This window comes from Harpia harpyja, chromosome W (genome assembly GCF_026419915.1).
Source record: "Harpia harpyja isolate bHarHar1 chromosome W, bHarHar1 primary haplotype, whole genome shotgun sequence".
Lineage (NCBI taxonomy): Eukaryota > Metazoa > Chordata > Aves > Accipitriformes > Accipitridae > Harpia > Harpia harpyja.
In genome coordinates, this window is record NC_068968.1 from 32,748,309 (window position 1) to 32,772,027 (window position 23,719).

A 23,719-nucleotide genomic window follows, 5' to 3' on the forward strand; every position below is an offset into this window, starting at 1 on the left:
GGGTGGGGAGGGAGTGAGTGAGCATCTGCGTGTTGCTTATTTGCTGGCTGGGGTTAAACCACGACAAGTAATCATAATACCCTGTTAATAAAATAAAGTTTTAATTGTAACTATGATTTAGTCATCATTGTGTCTAGGATCCCTAAAAGAACCTGTTTGTCCCCTTAGTGCTGGGTGACAAGCATGGACCCGTTCTGGTGCTTTCCACTTTAATGGACAGTCTTCCCCAAGGCCTCCAGAATTCAGTTTTATTGCATAAAGAAGCACTTACTTCTTCATGAAGAAGTTTAGGAGGAGAACAAATGGTAATCCTCAAGTCATAATCATACATCTTAGCATGCCTGGGATAACATTTTTTTCCTCTCTCTGTGGCTTCTTCCTGCTTTGTAATTCTCTTTGTCCTTGCAGTTGGGGGGGGGGGGGGGGTTTGGTGGTGGGGGTTTTTTTTTGTTTGTTTGGTTTTTTCTTCTGATTCCACAGAGCTTTAGCCCTTCAAAACAGCAGCTGGTTGAGTTCAGTCAGATGTGCATGTTTGAGGTCTTCTCATAAGTGCTCTTACTATGACTCCCTATTCCACCCATTCCCCAGTGCAGTTCATACTCACAAGCCAAATCTGCCTGGAAGTTTTGATAGTGTCATGTCCTTTTTGCCTCAAGGGAGGTTGGGTGAAATGGACCCAACATGGGACTCCAATAGAAAAATAGCTGATATCTTTCCAGGATTCTGAAATGTTCCATTCCTACTAGATACTAGGAATAAGTGAATAGTCCATTACTTAAATTCCAAATAAAACTTCCATTGCCTTCAGTGTGAGCTAGATGGGGTTCTTACTGTCTCTTTATAATGCTTTCTCACACTTAGATCTTAAGGATCTTGAAAACAGTCCTGTGTTTTTCCAGTCTTTGCTACATCTAGATTCACATGTAACTGTGCTATTGTTGGTACTGTTGTTGCCATAGTTATGTTTTGGGTTTTTTTCTAGTAATGTTTGAGAAAAAAAATGACTATTTTCGCTTGAGCCCATAGTGAATGCAGAGTCAGGATGAAGGAATGTAATGTGTCATTTCCATTTCCTTTTTTTCTCAGTGGAATGTTTGGAAGAGGAGAAGGGTTTTCAGTATCATTGCCTAAAAATTTAGTTTCTCTATTCAATTCATAAACAAATATACAGAAACATGAGAAAAGTTGTAACTTAAATCTAAAGAATTGTCCAGAATTATATTCCTGGCAACTTCCATGAAGGAAAAGTTATGGTTCCTAAAGTACAATCCAGTAGACTGGGAAGTAGAAATTAGGACCTCTGAGATGACCCCACTATCTTATATGGGACACATGACTCTTCTTCAGTTTTCCCATATTTCATTTGAGGTTGATGCTAATTAACTTTGGTGTTTTATTTTAAAAAATTATAAATGAAAAGTGCTGTACAATGGTCTCTGAATGTTAAAGAATTATGCTGATACTCTAAAGGAGATCTAAACCATACTCAGTATACACAGTGCGCATTACAGTGTTTTCACTGTAATAAACCAAAGATGGGAAATATGCAGAAGAATAATGTCGCATATATTCTAAAATTATGGAGGAGCTCAGAGGAGCTGCATGTCACCAAATAATAAAAGAATATTTATTCAAGATTATGTGTATGGTGAAAAGCCAGAGCAAACTGTGGGAGCAGCTCGGAACACCTGGCATTTGTTTTCAAGAGTGACCGTTAGAATTTGTTGTGCTGCATGTTTGCCAAGCCTTTGAAGAACTAGTTTTACAAGGTCAGGTTGGAGGATGGCCTTGTGTAGGCCTGGGAAGATGTGGCTGAGGACAGTCACGAGCATATGTATGGAATGTTTTTATCTTTAACTGTTCTGAGGCCTGGCAAACATCCCAGCTGGCCAGATATGCCCTCCTGTGTTGGTAGTATTGGCTGTATGCCTGTGATGGGTTGACCCTGCTGGACGCCAGGTGCCCACCAAAGCCGTTCTATCACTCCCCCTCCTCAGCTGGACAGGGGAGAGAAAATATAACAAAGAGCTTGTGGGTCGAGATAAGGACAGGAGAGATCACTCACCAATTACCGTCACAGGCAAAACAGACTCAGCTTGGGGAAAATTAAATCAATTTATTACCAATCAACCAGAGTAGGGTAATGAGAAATAAAACCAAATCTCAGAACACCTTCCCTCCACCCCTCCCTTCTTCCTGGGCGCAGCTTCACTCCCGGATTCTCTACCAACCCCCCACAGTGGCGCAGGGGGACGGGGAATGGGGGTTACGGTCAGTTCATCACACGTTATTATCTGCCGCTTCATCCTCCTCAGGGGGAGGACTCCTCACACTCTTCCCTGCTCCAGCGTGGGGTCCCTCCCACGGGAGACAGTCCTCCACGAACTTCTCCAACGTGGGTCCTTCCACGGGCTGCAGTTCTTCACGAACTGCTCCAGCATGGGTCCTTTCCACGGTGTGCAGTCCTTCAGGCACAGACTGCTCCAGCGTGGGTCCCCCCACGGGGTCACAAGTCCTGCCAGAAAACCTGCTCCGTGGGCTCTTCTCTCCACAGATCCGCAGGTCCTGCCAGGAGCCTGCTCCAGCGCGGGGTTCCCACGGGGGTCACAGCCTCCTTCGGGAACCCACCTGCTCCGGCGTGGGGTCCCTCCACGGGCTGCAGGTGGATATCTGCTCCACCGTGGACCTCCATGGACTGCAGGGGGACAGCCTGCCTCACCATGGTCTTCACCACGGGCTGCAGGGAATCTCTGCTCCGGCGCCTGGAGCATCTCCTCCCCCTCCTTCTTCACTGACCTTGGTGTCTGCAGGGTTGTTTCTCTTACATGTTCTCACTCCTCTCTCCGGCTGCCGTTTCTGTTCTGTGCCAACTTTTTTTCCTTCTTAGAAATGTTATCACAGAGGCGTTACCACTATCGCTGATTGGCTCGGCCTTGGCCGGCGGCGGGTCCGTCTTAGAGCCGGCTGGTATGGGGGTCCCTCGAACACAGGGGAAGCTTCCAGCAGCTTCTTACAGAAGCCACACTGTAACCCCCCCCCGCTACCAAAACCTTGCCTCACAAAGCCAATACAATGCCGTTAGTTCTTTCTAGACCATTGTTGAAAACATATATAAGTTGGATTCTTTTGTGAAATAAAGGGAATCTTGCACAGAGAGCTTGAGCGCTTGATTCAGTCGCCGCAGATGTTGACCCTGACGTGATCAAGAGAAGAAGACGACGTGATCAAGAGAAGACGACGTGATGGAAAGAAGCCAGCACGATTAAGAGAAGAAAACAATGTGATTGAGAGAAGAAGAAAAGAGGTGATTCCCCTTCACTGCGGAGACCACGCAATCTAACAGGGAGAGTTCTGAAGAAATGGCCACGACTCCAAGAAAATAGGTAACAGCAACCCCTGTGGAACGGGTGAGTTGCGAGATTGCGGTAGCATGGGACAAGCAGTTTCTCAGGAGCATAAGCTCTACTTAAATGCTTTGCAGCAGATTTTACGGGCCTCTGGGTATAAAATAACAGAGGGACAAATTGCTTCGCTTTTAATATGGGTAAAGGATAATTGTAACTGGTTTCCCACAAAGGGAACTTTTGATAGCAAGGTTTGGAAAGAGTTGGGGAGCATTTACAAACACGAAAAACTTTGGCATTTGGTGTATCAGAAAATTTAATTATGACATGGAGATTTATTTATACTGCGCTGATGCATTTACAGCCGGCAGTGAAAATCATATCAATACAACCTGATACTGCTTTTGAGGAGACAGTTTGTAAGCAGGCCACTAATGAGCAGGATTCTGATTCCGATAATAATTCTTTTGAATCAGGCAGGGTGGACTCTGAAAAAGAGCCGGATTTATATCCCCCATTACGGCACACACCCCGCCGGCAGGCAGGCGCGCAGGCAGCGGGCGGGCAGCAGGGGCTCCGCGGGGTTGCCGACCCCCCACCACCGCATACAGGTCCCCACCGCCCCGCCACCACCTCCCGCCGCCTCCACGCCCGCTTTGCCGCCGCCGCCGCCGTCGTGCCGCTGCTCCCCCCCCACCCCAATCGCCTGGTACTACTCCCTCTCCAGGGTTTGCAGAACTTAAAACGGAACCTGGCTTTGCTGCACTGCCTGTATCTCCTTCTCCTACTAATCCCTCTAACTCTATGCCTCTGTCGAATCCTGTGGCTCCTGCTTTACAGCGGTGCGGAGAAAAAAAACTGTAGTGCCTTCAGCTCTGCCTTTAACAGACTTTGATGCTAAATGTGACGATTCACTTAATGGTTTGGGAAAAAATACACATAGCTTGATGCAACGCTGTCGAGAAAAAGCTCTACAGCAAGGAGATACCATGTTTACTTTTCCTCTTATATACAAACCTCATAATCCACCACAGCATGAGGGTTTACCTTATGAAAAGATAAAAGAATTACAGAAATCAGTTTGTGAAAATGGGTTACACAATTCATTTACAGTGGGACTAGTGGAAACAATTGGAGGCACTTATACTATGACTCCTTGGGACTGGAAATTGCTTATGAAAACGGTGTTGACTTCTGCTCAGTATTCTGTATGGCAATTAGAATACAATGATTTGTCAGTGGAACAAATTATGGAGAACTTGTCACCAGGGATACTTATAGATCAAAATATGTTACAAGGAACAGGCCCTTACATGACGCCTCAGGCACAAGCAGCTTTGCCAAAGCAAGTTTTCGATCAAGCCACTCATATTGCGATCATGGCTTTACGACACGTACCCGAAACTGGGCAAGGTACCGCTTCATTTGCCTCTATACGACAGGGCTCTCAGGAACCGTACGTATCTTTTATTGATTGCCTTCAAGCCGCGATAACACGGCAGGTAGAAAATCAGGAAGCTGCAAAAGCATTATTATTTTAATTGGCTTATGAGAATGCAAATACAGACTGTCAGGCTGCACTGAAATCAGTTAGAGGAAGAGCTACTGACGTTGGGTGTAGCAGGGAACCATCTGGAGACGTGAGCCGAGTAACAACAGGACACCGATACGGTTAAAGTTGTTCTCCCTTTATTGCCCAAATAGCGTGCTTATATACCTTGTCAAGCTAAACATCAGCTGTCCACGCGCCATAAGCTAAAATATAATTGGTTATACTAACTCTGTACACGCGCATAAACATAGGACATAATTGGTTATATCAACTAAAACATGCGAAACTTGTCTCAGTCTAATTGGTCAAGATAAACTGCTGAATTGAGGTTCTTCGTGCCAAGTTCCCTTTATCGTGGAATGCGCACCTGTGTTCTTCTAATTGGCATCTTCCTTTTTTTGTCGTCTTGTTTATTCTGTTCAAGGCCTTCTAAAGGCGTCTGGAATGCTCTTGCGACCGTTAGCTAAATATGTGTCCACAACAGTTGGGCAGTATATTAAGATATGTCAAAACGTAGGGACAGACACTCATAGAATTAACATGTTAGCTGCTGCACTGTCACAGCAACTAAATGTTAATCAAGTTACTGTGAAATGCTTTGAGTGTGGAAAATTGGGACATATGGCTAAGCAATGTCCTAAACGACAGAAATCCAAACGTGATAAACCTGTAAATCACTTGTGCCCTCATTATACTAAAGGATATCATTGGGTGAATCAAGCCAAATCGAAATTTGACAAAGAAGGTAACCTCTTCCAGGGAAACGACAAGAGGGGCACGAGACCCGGTGCCCCGCAAACCAACAGGATTTGGAATTCAGTGCAGGCACCGCTAACCAATGGGACTGCTACACTGTATTGGTTTTGTGTGGCAAGGTTTTGGTAGCGGGTGGGGTTACAGGGGTGGCTTCTGTAAGAAGCTGCTGGAAGCTTCCCCTGTGTTCGACAGAGCCCATACCAGCCGGCTCTAAGACAGACCCGCCACCGGCCAAGGCCAAGCCAATCAGCGATAGTGGTAACGCCTCTGTGATAACATTTTTAAGAAGGAAAAAAAGTTGGGACGGCGGTATTCGGCAGCCGGAGAGAGGAGTGAGAACATGTAAGAGAAACAACCCTGCGGACACCAAGGTCAGTGAAGAAGGAGGGGGAGGAGATGCTCCAGGCGCCGGAGCAGAGATTCCCCTGCAGCCCGTGGTGAAGACCATGGTGAGGCAGGCTGTCCCCCTGCAGTCCATGGAGGTCCACAGTGGAGCAGATATCCACCTGCAGCCCGTGGAGGACCCCACGCCGGAGCAGGTGGGTTCCCGAAGGAGGCTGTGACCCCGTGGGAACCCCGCGCTGGAGCAGGCTCCTGGCAGGACCTGCGGATCTGTGGAGAGAGGAGCCCACAGAGCAGGTTTTCTGGCAGGACTTGTGACCCCGTGGGGGGCTCACGCTGGAGCAGTCTGTGCCTGAAGGACTGCACACTGTGGAAAGGACCCATGCTGGAGCAGTTCGTGAAGAACTGCAGCCCGTGGGAAGGACCCACGTTGGAGAAGTTCGTGGAGGACTGTCTCCCGTGGGTGGGACCCCACGCTGGAGCAGGGGAAGAGTGTGAGGAGTCCTCCCCCTGAGGAGGATGAAGCGGCAGAAAATAACGTGTGATGAACTGACCGTAAACCCCATCCCCGTCCCCCTGTGCCGCTGGGGGGGGGTGGTAGAGAATCCGGGAGTGAAGTTGTGCCCGGGAAGAAGGGAGGGGTGGAGGGAAGGTGTTCTGAGATTTGGTTTTATTTCTCATTACCCTACTCCGGTTGATTTGTAATAAATCAAGTTAATTTTTCCCCAAACTGAGTCTGTTTTGCCCGTGACGGTAATTGGTGAGTGATCTCTCCTATCCTTATCTCGACCCACAAGCTCTTTGTTATATTTTCTCTCCCCTGTCCAGTTGAGAAGGAGGGGGAGTGATAGAACAGCTCTGGTGGGCACCTGGCATCCAGCCAGGGTTAACCCATCACATACACAAACAGGCAGCCCGCAAGAACCGTCTATGACCTCCAGCCTGTAACTACAGGGATTGCTAGATACCAGAGCAGATGTTTCTATAATATCAAAAAAGGACTGGCCAACTTCGTGGCCATTGCAAATAGCTCTTTCTGCAATTGTTGGTATAGGAGGCACTCGACAGCCCATGCGAAGTGCCAAACTTTTGTCAGTAAAGGGGCCTGAGAAGCATGAAGCATGGATTCAGCCTTATGTACTTGACTCATCTGTAAATTTGTGGGGCAGAGATTTGTTGAAACAATGGCACATTACCCTAACCACAGTCAATTCAAATTTATCCTAAGGGTCACTGATATAAAACCCCTGCTCAAACTTACATGGCTAACCTCTGCACCCGTTTGGGTCGATCAGTGGCCGTTAAAAGGGGACAAATTGATACAAGCACATAAATTAATTCGAGAGCAGTTGCAGCAGGGACACATTGTCACTTCGACTAGTCCATGGAACACGCCGATTTTTGTTATTTCAAAAAAGTCAGGAAAATGGAGATTGTTACAGGATTTACGAGCGATAAATGCACTGTTACAACCTATGGGGATTACCCAGCCGGGAACGCCAAATCCTGCAATGATCCCTAAAGAGTGGGAATTACAAGTCATTGATTTAAAAGACTGCTTCTTCACGATTCCTTTACATCCTGATGATTGTGCACATTTTGTCTTTTCAGTGCCTAGTGTAAATAACGCCGAGCCTATGCAGCGTTATCAGTGGACAGTGCTGCCTCAGGGCATGATGAATAGTCCTACTATATGTCAGATAGTAGTTGCTGCGGCAATTCAACCGAGCCAAGATGCATTTCCAAATGCTATAATATATCATTATATGGATGATATTTTAATTGCAACAGAAACAACACAGTATTTGGAAAGTGTTGTGCAACATCTTGTAAATTCTCTGCAAACCTTTGGACTTCAAATTGCTACAGAAAAAATTCAAAAGATGCCGCCCTGGAAATATTTAGGGTGGGTTCCTACAGAAAGAACAGTACAGCCTCAATCATTAAAGTTGCAGACAGATATACGAACTCTGAACGATGCTCAAAAATTATTAGGAACAATAAACCAGGTACAACCTATATTAGGTATAACCACGGAGGAATTAAGTAATCTCTTTAACATTCTGAGAGGTGATCCTGATTTAACATCACCACGGATTTTTAACTCCAGCTGCCAAGGAAGAGTTAAATCTAGTTTCACAAAAGATATCTATGTTACAAGCCTATAGAAGGGACTGAACTTTACCTGTTGATGTGTATGTCATACAAGGTCCAAAACAACCTTTTGCTATTATAGGGCAACATGATAAAGTCGCTCAGAAAATTTTATATTTGGAATGGGTGTTTCTCTCTAACACTTTAAAGAAAACTATTACACAGCCTTTAGAAATGATTGTGACTGTGGCACAAAAAGCACGGTCGTGCACTCAGTGTCTCATTGGTTTTGATCCCGATACGTTGTATCTCCCTTTTTCAAAACACGATTTTGATTACTTTTTTGTTCAGTCACAATCATTGCAAATCGCATTGGCTGACTTTACGAACAAAATTTCTTTCTCACTGCCTAAATGTAAGTTACTGCAAAACCTTCATACATTAAACATCAAACCACAGACGATAGTATCAGATACTCCTGTTGTTAATGCTCGTACTGTTTTTGTAGATGGCTCTGGAAAAACGGGAAGAGAGGTGTAGTTGCCTGGCTAGATAATGGAGTATGGCAGATGTCTGTTGTTTTGTTACAAGGTTCCACGCAGCGTGTGGAATTACAGGCTGTTTTACACGCTTTAGCTTTATTTCCATCGGAACCACTCAATATTGTTTCTGACTCAGAATATGTCGTACGTGTTGTACAGCGATTACCAGGATCTTACTTAAAGGAGATAAATGATGAAGACTTATTCAACAAATTTTTGGAATTGCAAACTCTTTTAAGTAAAAGAGCTTATCCTTTGTTTATTTGTCACATTAGGTCACACACTGTGCTGCCAGGACCTTTGACTAAAGGCAATGCCGTGGCTGACTCTTTTACTGTTGGCACAGTGCAATTCCACTCTGCTGTGGCCTCTCATTCCTTTTTTCACCAAAATGCTGCAGCGTTGCAGAAGATGTTCAATTTGACAAAAGCACAGGCTAAAGATATAATTCGTTCTTGTCCAGATTGTCAAAGAGTTGCTTCTGATGCAGTGAGCATTGGAGTTAACCCACGTGGTTTACACTCTAATGCCATTTGGCAAAGTGATGTTACACATGTATCTGCCTTTGGCTCCTTGAAATTTGTGCATGTTTCTATTGATACCTTTTCCTCTTATATTTGTGCTACTGCTCATTCTGGAGAAAGGGCACGTGATGTTCAACGACATTGGTCACGATGCTTTGCAATTATGGGGGTTCCTCAAACCATTAAAACTGACAACAGTCCAGGGTATGTAGCTAAATCTACTCAATTACTTTTTGCAACAGTGGCAGGTATCCCATGTGACAGGAATTCCACATTCACCTACTGGACAAGCAATAATTGAGCGTGCGCATCATGCTTTAAAGTCCATGTTGCATAAACAAAAAAGGGGGAATACGCCACCACAAGAACAGCTAGATAATGCTATGTTTACTTTGAATTTTTTAAATCGCTCACCAGACTTAATGGCCAGCACAGCAATAGATCGGCATTTTAAAACTCCTGATTCTATTTCACACAGACCTAAAGTACTGTATAAAGATCCTTTTAGTGGACCTGGTTGGAATGGACCTGTGGAACTAATCACGTGGGGGCGAGGGTATGCTTGTGTTCTTCTTCCCACAGGAACCAAGTGGATTCCAGCTAAACACGTGAAGCCATATCATGAGCTGACGAAACCACTCGGACAACCCAATCCCGCAGATGAAGACTCTGAATTTGAAGGAGGAGAGATGAATGAGGAGGAAGCAGCGCATTGAGAATGAAAAAGCTATCACATACGGACATTTGAAGAGAATGCAACAACAAGCTAGCGTGATGATGCAACGTGTATCCTACTCCGAAGAATACCTTTTTTAGCATACCTGGCAATAGTGGCCAGCAACAGTATTGTAAGAATTCCGATCTTTTTTCTTTGCGGGGTCACTGTGGCTCGGGTGCAGCATTTTTATTGGGCCCATTGAAGGTGTTGCGCCTAAGCCATGGTGACTATATAAAAAAACATTCCTTGTATAAGTTTGAACCTGACACAGAATCACAAAGATTCAGTGATGATATGTACTTCACATCCTTATGTTTTTGTAGCAGCTCAATCTGTAGATATCGCTTTACGTAACCATGCTTTTGAAACTAATCTGAGTTAACCTTGGTATTTTAGCTGTTTTACTCATAAGAATATACCATCTGAACTAAGTCTTACAGTAATCATGCCAATGAGACGTCGTGCTGAACTGTGGATCCCTGTAAATATGACCAGATTGTGGGAAGGGGAATCAGGATTAAGTCAATTATCAAGGCTTTTAAAGCGGACAAATAGTTACCCAAAACGATTTATAGGATGGCTAATTGCCTTTATAATATCAGCTATCATTATTGCAGCTACTGCCGCCGTTGCTACCACGGCGCCTGTGAAATCCGTTCAGACTGCTCACACAGTAGCTAATGTATTAGAAAATGTTACAGCTGAAATGAATACCCAGGTACAAATTGATCAACAAATATTAGCATGATCGGACGCTTTAGAAGCAGTGGTAATTTGGCTTGGAGTGTATTGGGTTTGTGTGGCAAGGTTTTGGTAGCGGGGGGTTACAGGGGTGGCTTCTGTGGGGGCTGCTGGAAGCTTCCCCTGTGTCCGACGGAGCCAATGCCAGCCAGCTCTAAGACGGACCCACCGCCGGCCAAGGACGAGCCAATCAGTGATAGTGGTAGCGCCTCTGTGATAACATATAAGAAAAAGAAAAAAAAAAAAAAAAGCTGCAGAGGAGAAAGAAAAAAAAAGAAAAAAAAAAAGGCTGGAGAGGGGGAAGAGAAAAGGGGTTGCAGGACACACAGAAACGGCAGCCGGAGAGAGGAGTGAGAACATGTAAGAGAAACAACCCTGCAGACCCCCAGGTCAGTGAAGAAGGAGGGGGAGGAGGTGCTCCAGGCGCCAGAGCAGAGATTCCCCTGCAGCCTGTGGTGAAGACCACGGTGAGGCAGGCTGTCCCCCTGCAGTCCATGGAGGTCCATGGTGGAGCAGATATCCACCTGCAGCCTGTGGAGGACCCCACGCCGGAGCAGGTGGGTGCCTGAAGGAGGCTGTGACCCCGTGGGAAGCCCGCGCTGGAGCAGGCTCCTGGCAGGACCTGCAGATCTGTGGAGAGAGAAGCCCATGGAGTGGGTTTTCTGGCAGGACCTATGACCCCGTGGGGGAACCACGCTGGAGCGGTATGCTCCTGAAGGACTGCACACCGTGGAAAGGACCCATGCTGAAGATCTTCGTGGAGGACTGTCTCCCGTGGGAGAGATCCCATGCTGGAACAGGGGAAGAGTATGATGAGTGCTGCCACTGAGGAGGATGAAGTGACAGAGATAATGTGTGATGAACTGACCGCAAATGTCATTTCCCATTCCCCTGTCCAGCTGTGGAGGAGAGAGTGATAGAATAGCTATGGTGGGTGCCTGGTGTCCAGCCAGGATCAACCCATCACATAGAGATAGACAAAGTGCATTACAAAATAGAATGAAATTACATTGCAATTGGGAATTTCAAGAACAAGGGCTCTGTGTAACTCCTTTACAAGGGAATGAAAGCGTATGTGATTGGAATTAGGTGAAGGCGCATTTGCAAGGAGCATTTGCTACTAATATTGCAGGAGAGATCTAAGACCTTGCACAGATATTAGAAGATCAAATGGGAAATATACAAAATTAGCAGAATAAGGTGTTTTTCAAAGAATTGTCTAATAGTGTTAAATGGTTAAATCCAAAAACATGGTTTGAAGGTTTAAATCTGTGTATCCGAATTTGTATTGCTATTGAAGGGTTATTAATCATCTGTGCGTTTGCAGCAATCAATCAGAATCATCTGAGGAGCAGTACAAGGATTGCGCCAGTTCAAAGCTAGAGTCCTCACTGCCTTCCTCATGAATCTGATGTTCCTAAACAAAAAAGGGGGAGATGTGGGAGCAGCTCGGAACACCTGGCATTTGTTTTCAAGAGTGACCGTTAGAATTTGTTGTGCTGCATGTTTGCCAAGCCTTTGAAGAACTAGTTTTACAAGGTCAGGTTGGAGGATGGCCTTGTGTAGGCCTGGGAAGATGTGGCTGAGGACAGTCACGAGCATATGTATGGAATGTTTTTATCATTAACTGTTCTGAGGCCTGGCAAACATCCCAGCTGGGCCAGATATGCCCTCCTGTGTTGGTAGTATTGGCTGTATGTCGTTAGTTCTTTCTAGACCTTTGTTGAAACATATATAAGTTTGATCTTTTAGTGAAATAAAGGGAATCTTGCACAGAGAGCTTGAGCGCTTGATTCAGTCGCCGCACAAACCTATGATATAAGGGGGGTGGAGGGGTTGTCCTCTACGTCAAGAAATGAATAGCTTGTGAAGAGCTGTCTCTGAAGAACAGCCACGAGCAGGTTGAAAGCTTATGGGTAAGAATTAGAGACCGAGGCAAAAAAGGGAACCTTGTGGTTGGTGTCTGTTACGGATGCACGACTAACCAAATCCAACAGGTGTTAAAACTCAGATTTATTCTTCAGCAAAAGTTAGTTAGAAGTCCGGTAACATTTTATAAAACCACAGGCTCAATGACGTAAAGAGAATTAATACTACACGGCCGACTTAAGAATTCCCAAGATTTAAAGTGATGGCTCAAAACGCGCGTATCACTCACCTAAAAGCTGAGGGCTCTCTCCCTCGAGGAGTTACCTCGGGCGGTGCCCCGGCCCGAGGGGGAGTCCCCGACTGCAGACCCGCTGCTCCGAGGAGGACTGCCAACGTGTCCTCCGGCGGGACCCCGTTTATACCCCTGTCGAATCTGACCTGTGGTCATTTAATTCTATTGGCTAGGAGGGTCACCTCGGTGTACCTGGCGCATCTCGATTGGCCAGTTCAAATTTCAACCTGCAGCCTCCAGGGTTTCCTTCCCCTTCTCCCTTCCTGGACAAGTTTCGTTTCCTGCTGGCAGGATGGGGGGGGCGGGATGTACTGCCACAGTGTCTACTACAGGCCACCTGATTAAGGGGAGCCTATTGACAAAGGCTTCTTACTCCAGCTACAGGAGGCATCCCGCTCTCAGGCTCTCATCCTGCTGGGGGACTTCAGCCACCCTGACATCTGCTGGAAAAGTAGCACGGCGAGCTATAGTCAATCCAGGAGTCTCCTGGAATGCATTGAGGATAACTTCTTAAGCCAGGTAATAGACAGCCCTACCAGAGGGCATGCAATACTGGACCTGTTGGTCACCAACGCAAGTGAGCCAATCAGAGACGTCAAGATTGGAGGCAGCCTGGGCTGCAGTGATCATGCGCTGGTGGAGTTCGCGGTCCTGAGGGATATGGGACAGGCAAAGAGTAAAATCAGGACCCTGAATTTTAGAAAAGCAAACTTCCAACTGTTCAAGGAGTCAGCCAATAGGACCCCCTGGGAAACTGCCCTCAGGGACAAGGGAGCAGAACAGATCTGGCAGATCTTTAAGGACGCTTTCCATAGAGTGCAAGAGCTTTTGATCCCCAGGTGTAAGAAATCAGGAAAGGAAGGCAAGAGACTGGCATGGATGAGTCGAGACCTGCTGGTCAAACTAAAAGGCAAGAAGGAAACGCACAGGCAGGGGAAGCAGGGACAGGTATCCTGAGAAGAGTATAGGGACACTGCCTGGTTGTGTAGGGATGGGTCCAGGAAGGCCAAGGCACGGCTGGAGCTGAACTTGGCGAGGGACGCAAAATATAATAATAATAATAATAATAATAAGGGCTTCTACAGGTATGTCAGCCAGAAAAGGAAGGTCAAAGAAGGTGTACCGCTCCCAATGAACACAACTGGCAAACTGGTAACAACAGACGAGGAGAAGGCTGAGGTACTCAACAACTTTTTTGCCTCAGTCTTCACTGGCAACCTCTCTTCCCACACCTCTTGAGTGGATGGACCTCAAGACAGGGACTGGGGGAGCAAAGTCCCTCCCACTGTAAGAGAAGATCAGGTTCGTGACCACCTGAGGAACCTGAACATACATAAGTCTATGGAATGTGATGAGATGCATCCCAGAGTCCTGAGGGAATTGGCTGATGTAGTTGCCAAGCCACTCTCTATGATATCTGAAAAGTCATGGCAGTCAGGTGAAGTCCCCGGAGACTGGAAAAAGGGAAACATTGCACCCATTTTTAAAAAGGGTAGAAAGGAGGACCCTAGGAACTACCGACCTGTCAGCCTCACCTCCGTGCATGGTAAGATCATGGAACAGATCCTCCTAGAAGCTATGCTAAGGCACATGGAGGTGATTCGAGACAGTCAGCATAGCTTCACCAAGGGCAAGTCTTGCCTGACCAACCTAGTGCCCTTCTATGATGGAGTGACTACATCAGTGGACAAGGGAAGAGCTACGGATGTCATATATCTGGACTTCTGTAAGGCCTTTGACACGGTCTCCCACAACATCCTTCTCTCTAAATTGGAGAGATATGAATTTGATGGACGGACTGTTCGGTGGATAAGGAATTGGCTGGATGGTTGCATCCAGAGAGTAGTGGTCAACGGCTCAATGTCCAGAAGGAGATCAGTGACAAGTGGTGTCCCTCAGGGGTCCATATTGGGGCCAGTACTGTTTAATATCTTCATCAGTGACATAGACAGTGGGATTGAGTGAACCCTCAGCAAGTTTGCAGAGGACACCAAGCTGAGTGGTGTGGTTGACACACCTGAGGGATGGGATGCCATTTAGAGGGACCTGGACAAGCTCGAGAAGTGGGCCCACGTAACCTCATGAGGTTCAACAAGGCCAAGGGCAAGGTCCTGCACCTGGGTCAGGGCAATCCCCAATATCAATACAGGCTGGGGGATGAAGGGATTGAGAGCAGCCCTGCAGAGAAGGACTTGGGGATACTGGTGGATGAAAAGCTGGACATGAGCTAGCAATGTGCACTCGCAGCCCAGAAAGCCAATTGTATCCTGGGCTGCATCAAAAGAAGTGTGGCCAGCAGGTCAAGGGAGGTGATTCTGCCCATCTACTCTGCTCTGGTGAGACCCCACCTGGAGTACTGCATCCAGCTCTGGAGTCCTCAGTACAGGAAAGACATGGACCTGTTGGAGCAGGTCCAGAGGAGGGCCACAGAAACGTTCAGAGGGCTGGAACACCTCTCCTATGAGAAGAAGCTGAGAGAGTTGGGGTTGTTCAGCCTGGAGAAGAGAAGGCTCCGGGGAGATCTTATTGTGGCCTTTCAATCCCTAAAGGGGGCTTATAAGAAAGATGGGGACAGACTTTTTAGTAGGGCCTGTAGTGATAGGACAAGGGGTAATGGTTTTAAACTGAAAGAGGGTAGATTCAGACTAGATATAAGGAAGAAATTTTTATGATGAGGGTAGTGAAACACTGGGACAGGTTGTCCAAAGAGGTTGTAGATGCCTCATCCCTGGAAACATTCAAGTTCAAGGTGGGCGGGGCTCTGAGCAACCTGATCTAGTTGAAGATGTCCCTGCTTATTGCAGGGGGGGATTGGACTAGATGACCTTTAAAGGTCCCTTCCAAACCAAAACTATTCCATCATTCTATGTCACAGGTTACATGAACACAATCATTAACATCTACTCTGACCTGTAATGTCTGGTAGAACGATAGCATGTATTTTAGAAAGATAACCAGTCATGGTTTTATTGTTTCCAGTGATAGACAACTGTTAAAGAATTTTCAGTCATGGGTTTCTCTAGGTTTGCTTTATTAACAACTCAGAGTTGGGCCACCACTGCAGTGAATGGCATACTTCCAAAAATTTCCCAATCTCATATACCTTTTTACCACCCATTGTCCCAGTCCAAAGTCTTTGTAATTTTCCAGTCGATCTCTGTTCTCATGTCGTTATCATTCATCATCTTATCTCATCCATTCTCGTGTCCCGGTTCTTCTGAAGTTAGTGGTCATAGGCAGAAGGTCTTCGGTCACCACAATCGCTTATCTTCTTACACATCAAAGATACCTTTGAATTTCTAAAAATCACTCAGGCTATTCTGTTAATTTATCTTATTCTGAAGTTAATCACTTACTCCCATGTCTTAGGTCTAAGATGTATGATCCTTCCTCTGTTGATTCAGCTTGACTGGGTTTTAAGCCAGCCATGGAGGGGGAGACACATAGGACAATTAAGCAGCTCATACATATTGTTTTATAAGCACCTGCATTCTATTAATCATATCTAAAACAATTTCTAATCATTAGTTATATGTCTAATATGAATAGTCTTAAAACAATAAGGCTTAAGGCCTAGTTCCTTTTACAATTCCCTCCTTTTGTTTTTCATCGCACTCCTGCAATCCTATTGATAACTCCACATTTCCTTTTCTATCTTCTGTATTATTCTAGAGCTACAACTTACACAGCATTGAAACAAAACAATCACACATACTATCATGATTATAACAACAAGTACTATTAAAATTAACTTTTTCACCCAAGTAGTCAAATTTGGAAACCAAGATGTTAACCAAGAAAAGGTGTCAGAAAATCCCTAGGATGTGTTATCTCTTTGAATTTGTTGTATTGTGGCACTAACCTCCCAAATTTTCTGGACCTCTGTCATTAATTCTCCTGATCGATCAGTACACATACAGCAGCTGGTATTTAAGACAGTACAAACTCTACCTTGTGAAGCCAGAATCATGTCTAAGGCCATTCGGTTTTGGATAGTTACTTCTGAAAGTTCAGTTACCTCTCTCTGGAGAGTGGAAAGTCCATGAGCAGTTGAATTTGCTAATTTTTCAATTTCTCCAGAGACATTTAAGACTGCTTTCTCCAATTCACTTACTCCCAGAGCCGGAATCAGCCATCTAACAAATGAATCATATCCTGTTGGTCTTTCAATCAAGGGATTTAGAGTTCTTCGAATTTGAGTTAAAAAGGTTCTATGCCATGTTGCACTTGAGACAGTTTTTGGGTGAATTTCCAAACTGTAGACATTATTCCTAGGGTACAAATACCTCCCCAATCTGGAAGCAAAGCTTTGTAAGCTTTGTTCCTGCATAACCAAAAAATACCCAAGTCCTCAGGTGCTCGCCAACTTAAACACAATCCTGAGTTAATAGAAGTCATGTTTTGGCATTGAGTCCAATTTCCTACAAATGAGTGATTTTTGCATAAATGTTGGTTATCAACACTTGGGGGATAACATCTTTGTACACAATGGACTTGTGAATAGTCTCCTGAGTTTGATACTTTAATTTCCCAAATTTGTTCTTCATAAGATTCAGAGAAAGTAGTATTAAACCAGTATTTTTTTCCAATTTGCACTTCTAGGAATCGGGATTCCTACTAATTGAAATCCTTGATTCACTGTTTTTGGTAGAGCAACACAAATCCAACATTCACTTAAATTTAGATTATCAGTAAAAGATTTCATCAGTGACACATGCATATTATTGGTCCAGGCATTTTCTACTTGGTGAACATCCCTAGGTTTCCGTACAAATTGTTTTGACACATGCAGGGATGGCATGTTATGATACGAATGAGGATAATCCATGTGATGGTGCCAGACATTCCACTCAAGATTAAGTCCCCATTTGATTATTACAATCCTGAATTTAAAAGTAAAACGATTGCTTGGTAAATAGAATCGATGACAGCACCAGTCTCCCTTACCATAAATTCTCCACATTTGATGGTCAAAGCACCATGTCCCAATTCCCCATGTTGGTTCTTGAAGGTGAATATGATATACAGGATAAGTTCTTGGAATGCCATATCCCCACCACCATTTAGGAAAGCCATGACTGTTGGGCCAAGTATCCCACGAATCGTCAAGTCTACTTCTAACATTGGCACAGAATTTGAGAGAATTAAGCAGCGGATAAATAGGGTCTCTCTGTCTGGTCTTCGGATAACTAGCCGAAAAAATGACCTGTCCAGGCTTTTCCTGTAGGCCTGTAATTTGGCCCGAAAGTTGAGAAGAACAATCACTATATGTAATAACAGTTCTATTGGTACGGGCATCTCGATAGCGCAATGCAAATTTTTTCCACAAGGTGTCACTCCAGGATAAAATACAAACAAGTACAAAAAGGAATAATACTTTACAATTGTCCATTACGCTTCAGATTCTTTGCGGGCATGTGAATGATGGATCCAATTTTCTTTCCCCGATACCTTAATGGCATAAAAAGAAGTTAGTAAGACAGTATAAGGTCCTTCCTATTTTGGTTCAAATCTGTTCTTTCTTTTGAAGTTCTTTATATAAACTTTGTCCCCTGGTTGTATATCGTGAACTTGGATTTCAGGGCTTATTCCCTGATACCAATAGGCATAGTTACGCATTTGGAAAAAAAGAGTTTTGCAGATACAAGAGTTATTGTGTTACCTGTTCATCTCCATCCAAGAGGCTAGTCTTTGCTGGCACATATGTACCTGGAACAGCAAGTATTCTCCCAAAAAGGATCTCAGCCAGAGAAACTCCAATTGATTGCCTCGGAGTATTCCTAATATCCCACAAAACCAAATTTAGAGCCTCAGGCCATTTCAAACCAGTCTGTTTACAAACTTTTACTAACTTTAATATTCTATTCATTCGTTCTACCTGTCCGGATGATTTGGGGTGATGTGGAGTATGAAGTTTATTAAAAATCCCCAAAGAATTATAAACCTGTATCAGGATAGCAGCTGTAAAATGACTCCCTCGATCCGAATCAATTACTTCAGTAACCCCATACCTTGGAATGATCTCTTTCAATAGGACTTTTACTACTGCCTTTGAGTCATTTTTCCTGGTTGGAAAAGCTTCCACCCATCCTGATAGCTGATCAACAATCACTAACATGTAAGAGTACCCCATTGTTTTTGGCATATCTGCATAATCAATTTGGAGTTTTTGAAAAGGAAAGGTGGCTGGTGGTCGTTTCCCACCGGGAGGTTTAATTCGCACTGAAGCATATTGTCTGCAAAGCTTACATCCTTCACAAATTCTTTTTGCTGCTGCATAAATTCCCGGGGCTGCCCAGAGTCTCTGGATTTGGAGCGCTAGGCTCTCCGGTCCCCCATGGGTCCTCTCATGATGCCACCGTGTTATCGGCAATAAATACCTTTTTGGAAGGAGAGGTTTGTTATTCAGAATCCACTGCCCTTCTCGCCGCTGGGCTCCCAACCGAGTCCATTGTTGGTTTTCTTCCTCCAGGAGGTCTTCATACAGCTTATTCACGTCTGGGAGCTCAAATGTTATTTCACGTTGTAACAGAGACATAACGGACACAACTTGTCGTGCTGCTGCTCTAGCGGCTTGGTTGGCTAGAGCATTCCCTTTTGCGATCATGTCTTGTCTCTGAGTGTGTGCCTTTATATAGATCACAGATATTTCAGAGGGCAATTGGATTGCTTCTAAAAGGTCTTTGATCTATTGTCCGTGAGCAACAGTTTTTCCCGCTGAAGTCAGAAAACCCCTTTCCGTCCATAAAGTCCCCGTAGCATGACATACACCAAAGGCATATTTAGAGTCTGTATAAATATTAACTCTGACTCCAATTGCATACTTAGCAGCTTCAGTAAGAGCAACTATTTCTGCTCCTTGTGCACCCAAAAGTGCAGGCAAAGGTCCAGCCAACAATACCTGTGTTTCTGTGGTGACAGCGAAACCGGTACATCTTCGGCCTTCTTCATAGTAAGATGAGCCATCCGTGAAGATGTTCAAATCAGGGTTATCTAAAGGTTGATCTCTCAGGTCATCTCGCAGCTTGCTGGTTTCACTTATGAGATAAACACAATTGTGGTTATCTTTTTCTCCATCAGAGGGTAAAGGCATTAAAGTTGCAGGGTTTAAAGTATTGCACCTTTCCAATTTCAAATTGTCAGCCAATAAAAGAATTATTTCATATCTATGTGCTCGTTGTGGAGACAAAGCTTTCTCCGCATATTGCTTTAACAAAATTTCTACCTTGTGAGGTACACAAACAGTTAGTGGATGACCTAAAACAATTGTTCTGGTTTTCTCAACCATTTCAGCTGCAGCAGCTATTGCTCTGATACAAAAGGGAGTTCCTTTAGTCACTGGGTCCAATGTAGAAGAAAAATAAGCAACAGGTCTCTCATGCGGTCCTAAAGCTTGTACTAACACTCCCTTTGCAACCCCTTTTGCTTCATCACAATATAATTTAAAAGGTTTTGAATAATCAGGAAGCCCTAACGCTGGGGCAGATAAGAGTGCAGCCTTTAAAGTACGAAAGGCTTTCTCCCTCTCAGTGCCCCAAGCGATTGGTTCTATTTCCTCATTTCGAGTTGCTTCATGCAAAGGTTTAGCTATTTCACTGAATCCCGGGATCCAAGGACGGCAAAATCCTACCTGTCCTAAAAATCCTCTCAACTGTTTTTTCGTCACTGGTCTCGGTATTTCTTGAATTGCTCGGACTCTTTCAGGGTCTACTTCTTGTACTCCGGGCTTTAATATAAATCCCAAATATTTTACTTGCTGTTTGCAAAACTGCAATTTAGATGGAGATGTTACATTTTAAAAGAAATCAAATCTGATTACAACTGAAATATTAGGAATATAGAGTTGTGGGGTGTAACCATAGTAGATAAAGAACTTAAAGAATGTGCAGTACTGTACTTTTAGCTGATTATTGTTGGCTTGTATTTTCTTTCAAGAAGCCAAGAAGATTCGCTTCTTGAAAACTCCCTACCTTTCCCATTTTGATAACAAACTGAAAGACCAATCATTGAAAAGGTTGGATTTCAAAAGAGAACATAGTATACATTTTTATGCAAACTAATATAGATAGTGATGAGAATCATACTGCGCAGAATCAGCTAAAGGAGGTCAAGAAGCAGACAAGTGAGGAAGACTATGAAAGACCACCAGAGGGCTTCTGAAGACCACCAGAGACCTTTGCTGCACCTGCGTGAAGAGACATATACATATGCTAATGATTTACTGGAAAGTTGATGATTATGTATAACATTTCCCAGAAACTTAATGAATATGTATAACAGGTGTGTATTTAACTGTATCGTTAGACAAGACAGGTGCACACGATAGGTGGAGCGATCCCCCGTGTGCCCAGCGCTGCAATAAAGGAGTGCCTGCTTCTTAACTTCTCATTGCTGTTAAGGAGTTTTATTCCGGATTTCGGCAACAGTTTTGGCGACCCAGATGGGACCTTGCGAGTGAGACTGGACGAGATCGAGTGGTGATCGAACTCCAGCCGGCACCGAGGGATTCTCGGGGGGGAACCATCGCTCTCGACTCGCAAAGCTCCTCGCAACGTTCCCTGGAGAAAGGGTAAGGCACTTCTTCTCTGGAATCTGTTCGGATAGCCTGCCCGTAAGGCGCGGCGAAAGCTTCGCAGGGTTGGGGCTCAGAGGGTACCCGTCTGTGGAGAAGCCTAGGCGTCTGCCCGTAAGTCATAAGCGAAAGCTATTGCTGGGTTGGACATCTGTGTATCTGGGATAAGTCTACCCGTAAGTCATAAGCGAAAGCTATTGCTGGGTTGGACATCTGTGTATCTGAGACAATTGTCATTTGCATTTATTTGGTATTTGATACTTGGTATTTGATATTTGGTATTTGATATTTGATATTTGGTATTTGGTATTTGGTATTTGATATTTGATATTTGGTTATTAATATTTGGAACTTTGATAATTGATATTTGATGTATTTGGTAATTGATATATAAGCATAATGGCATTAGCCAAATTATTTAAGAGTAAGAAAGAGTATGGGAAATATAACCACTGATGAAAAGATACCAAAAACATCACCATTGGGATGTTTATTGGCACATTGGAGTGAATTACATGATGATTTACGTAAAAGTCAAATGATTGAATATTGCAATCATTGGTGGCCTTTGTATGTTTTGGAAGATCAAGAAAAATGGCCAACAAATGGAACTTTAAGTTATAATACTATATTACAGTTAATGTTATTTTGTAGGAGAGAGGGTAAATGGAGTAAAGTGCCATATGTGGATCTGTTTTTTTATTTGAGGCAGAAAACGGATTGGCAAAAAAAAAAAAAAAAAAATACAAGTTAATTAGTCGAGACAATTTAGTGATAACATTAACTTCAGAAAATAAGAAAACTAAGAGTTGTTGTTCAGCTTGTGATATTAGAAAAAGATACATTAAATGTATGGTACCAAAAGAAGATAAAATGGAACTAGAATTAGAAATAACCCCACCAAGGGAGGAGCAGGATCTCTCTCCCTCACATTCACGGGAAAGGAGTATTGAGTCAGGGAGAATAATTTATTGGATAGTACTGAAAAACAGATGGTAATAAAACTGGAAAAACACAAGCAGAGGCAACACTTATGAATGGAATGCTTTCTGGAACTTTGGAACAGAGTTTTCCTTCGAGAGATCCCCAGTGGGATCCAAATGACACTGTACACAGGAGAAGGTTAACTCGATATCAAAAATGGGTATTGTATGAAATAAAACATGCAATGCCGAAAGCTTTGAATTGGTCTAAATTATATGAAATAAATCAAGATAAAAATAAATCTCTCTCTGTGTTTTTGGAAAAATTGAAGGAAACCACTAAAAATATACTGATTTGAAATTGGAGACAGAAGCAGAACAACAATTGGCTTCGATTTTTTTTTATGAAGCAGTCAACACCTGATATAAGGCAAAAAGTCCAAAAATTGGAAGGAGAGGATTCAAGAAATTTAAATAAAATGTTAGAAACAGCATGGAAAGTCTATAATAATTAAGAGAAGAAAGAAAAAACAAAAAAAAAAAAAGAAAAAAAAAAGATCAGAGACAGTAGATTAATAGCTGTCTTAACAGGGAATGCAGCAAGAGGAAGAAGACGAGCTCGGGGAAGAGGAAGTTTTAGAAACTTTGGTAACTGGGAACCTAATACACCCCTCGGAATGAATCAGTGTGCATATTATAAGGAAGATGGAGATTGGAAAAGGGATTGCCCCAAAAGGCAAATAAGTCAACAAGAGGCTACAAAAATGATGACTTTAAATGAATGAAAGAGACCGGAGGGGAACCCAGCTGAACCTCTGGTTACAATTAAGCTGGGAAATGATAAAGTTGAATTTTTTAGTTGATACGGGAGCAGTATATTCTGTTTTGAATACTTACAAAGGGAAATTGGAAAATAAAACAGCGAACATAATTGGAGCGACTGGGAAACAGGAAAATAGACCATTCTTTCAACCCCTTGATTTAAAATTTGGAAATAAAACAATTACACATGAATTTTTGTATGTACCAGAATGTCCGATACCCCTGTTGGGTCGAGATTTGTTATCCAAATTGAATACACAGATAGCTTTTGAGGGAGAAGAAATTCTTTAAAAGATACCAGAATCAAAGACAGGAGAAATATTGATGATACAGGAGAAGGTTAAGATTCAGGAGATGCCACAAGAAGTTGATGATGCTGTGATCCCTACAGTTTGAAACACAGAGATACCTGGAAAATCTAAAATGACACAACCTGTAAAAGTAGAACTGAAGGAAAATGTGAAACCAGTGAAATTAAAACAGTATCCAGTTAAACCTGAGGCTAGATTGAGAATCAAGAAATTAATTGATAAATTTTTGGAATATGGAATCTTAGAGGAGTGTGAATCTGAATATAATACTCCAATTTTACCAGTGAAAAAGCCATCAGGAGAATATAGATTAGTAC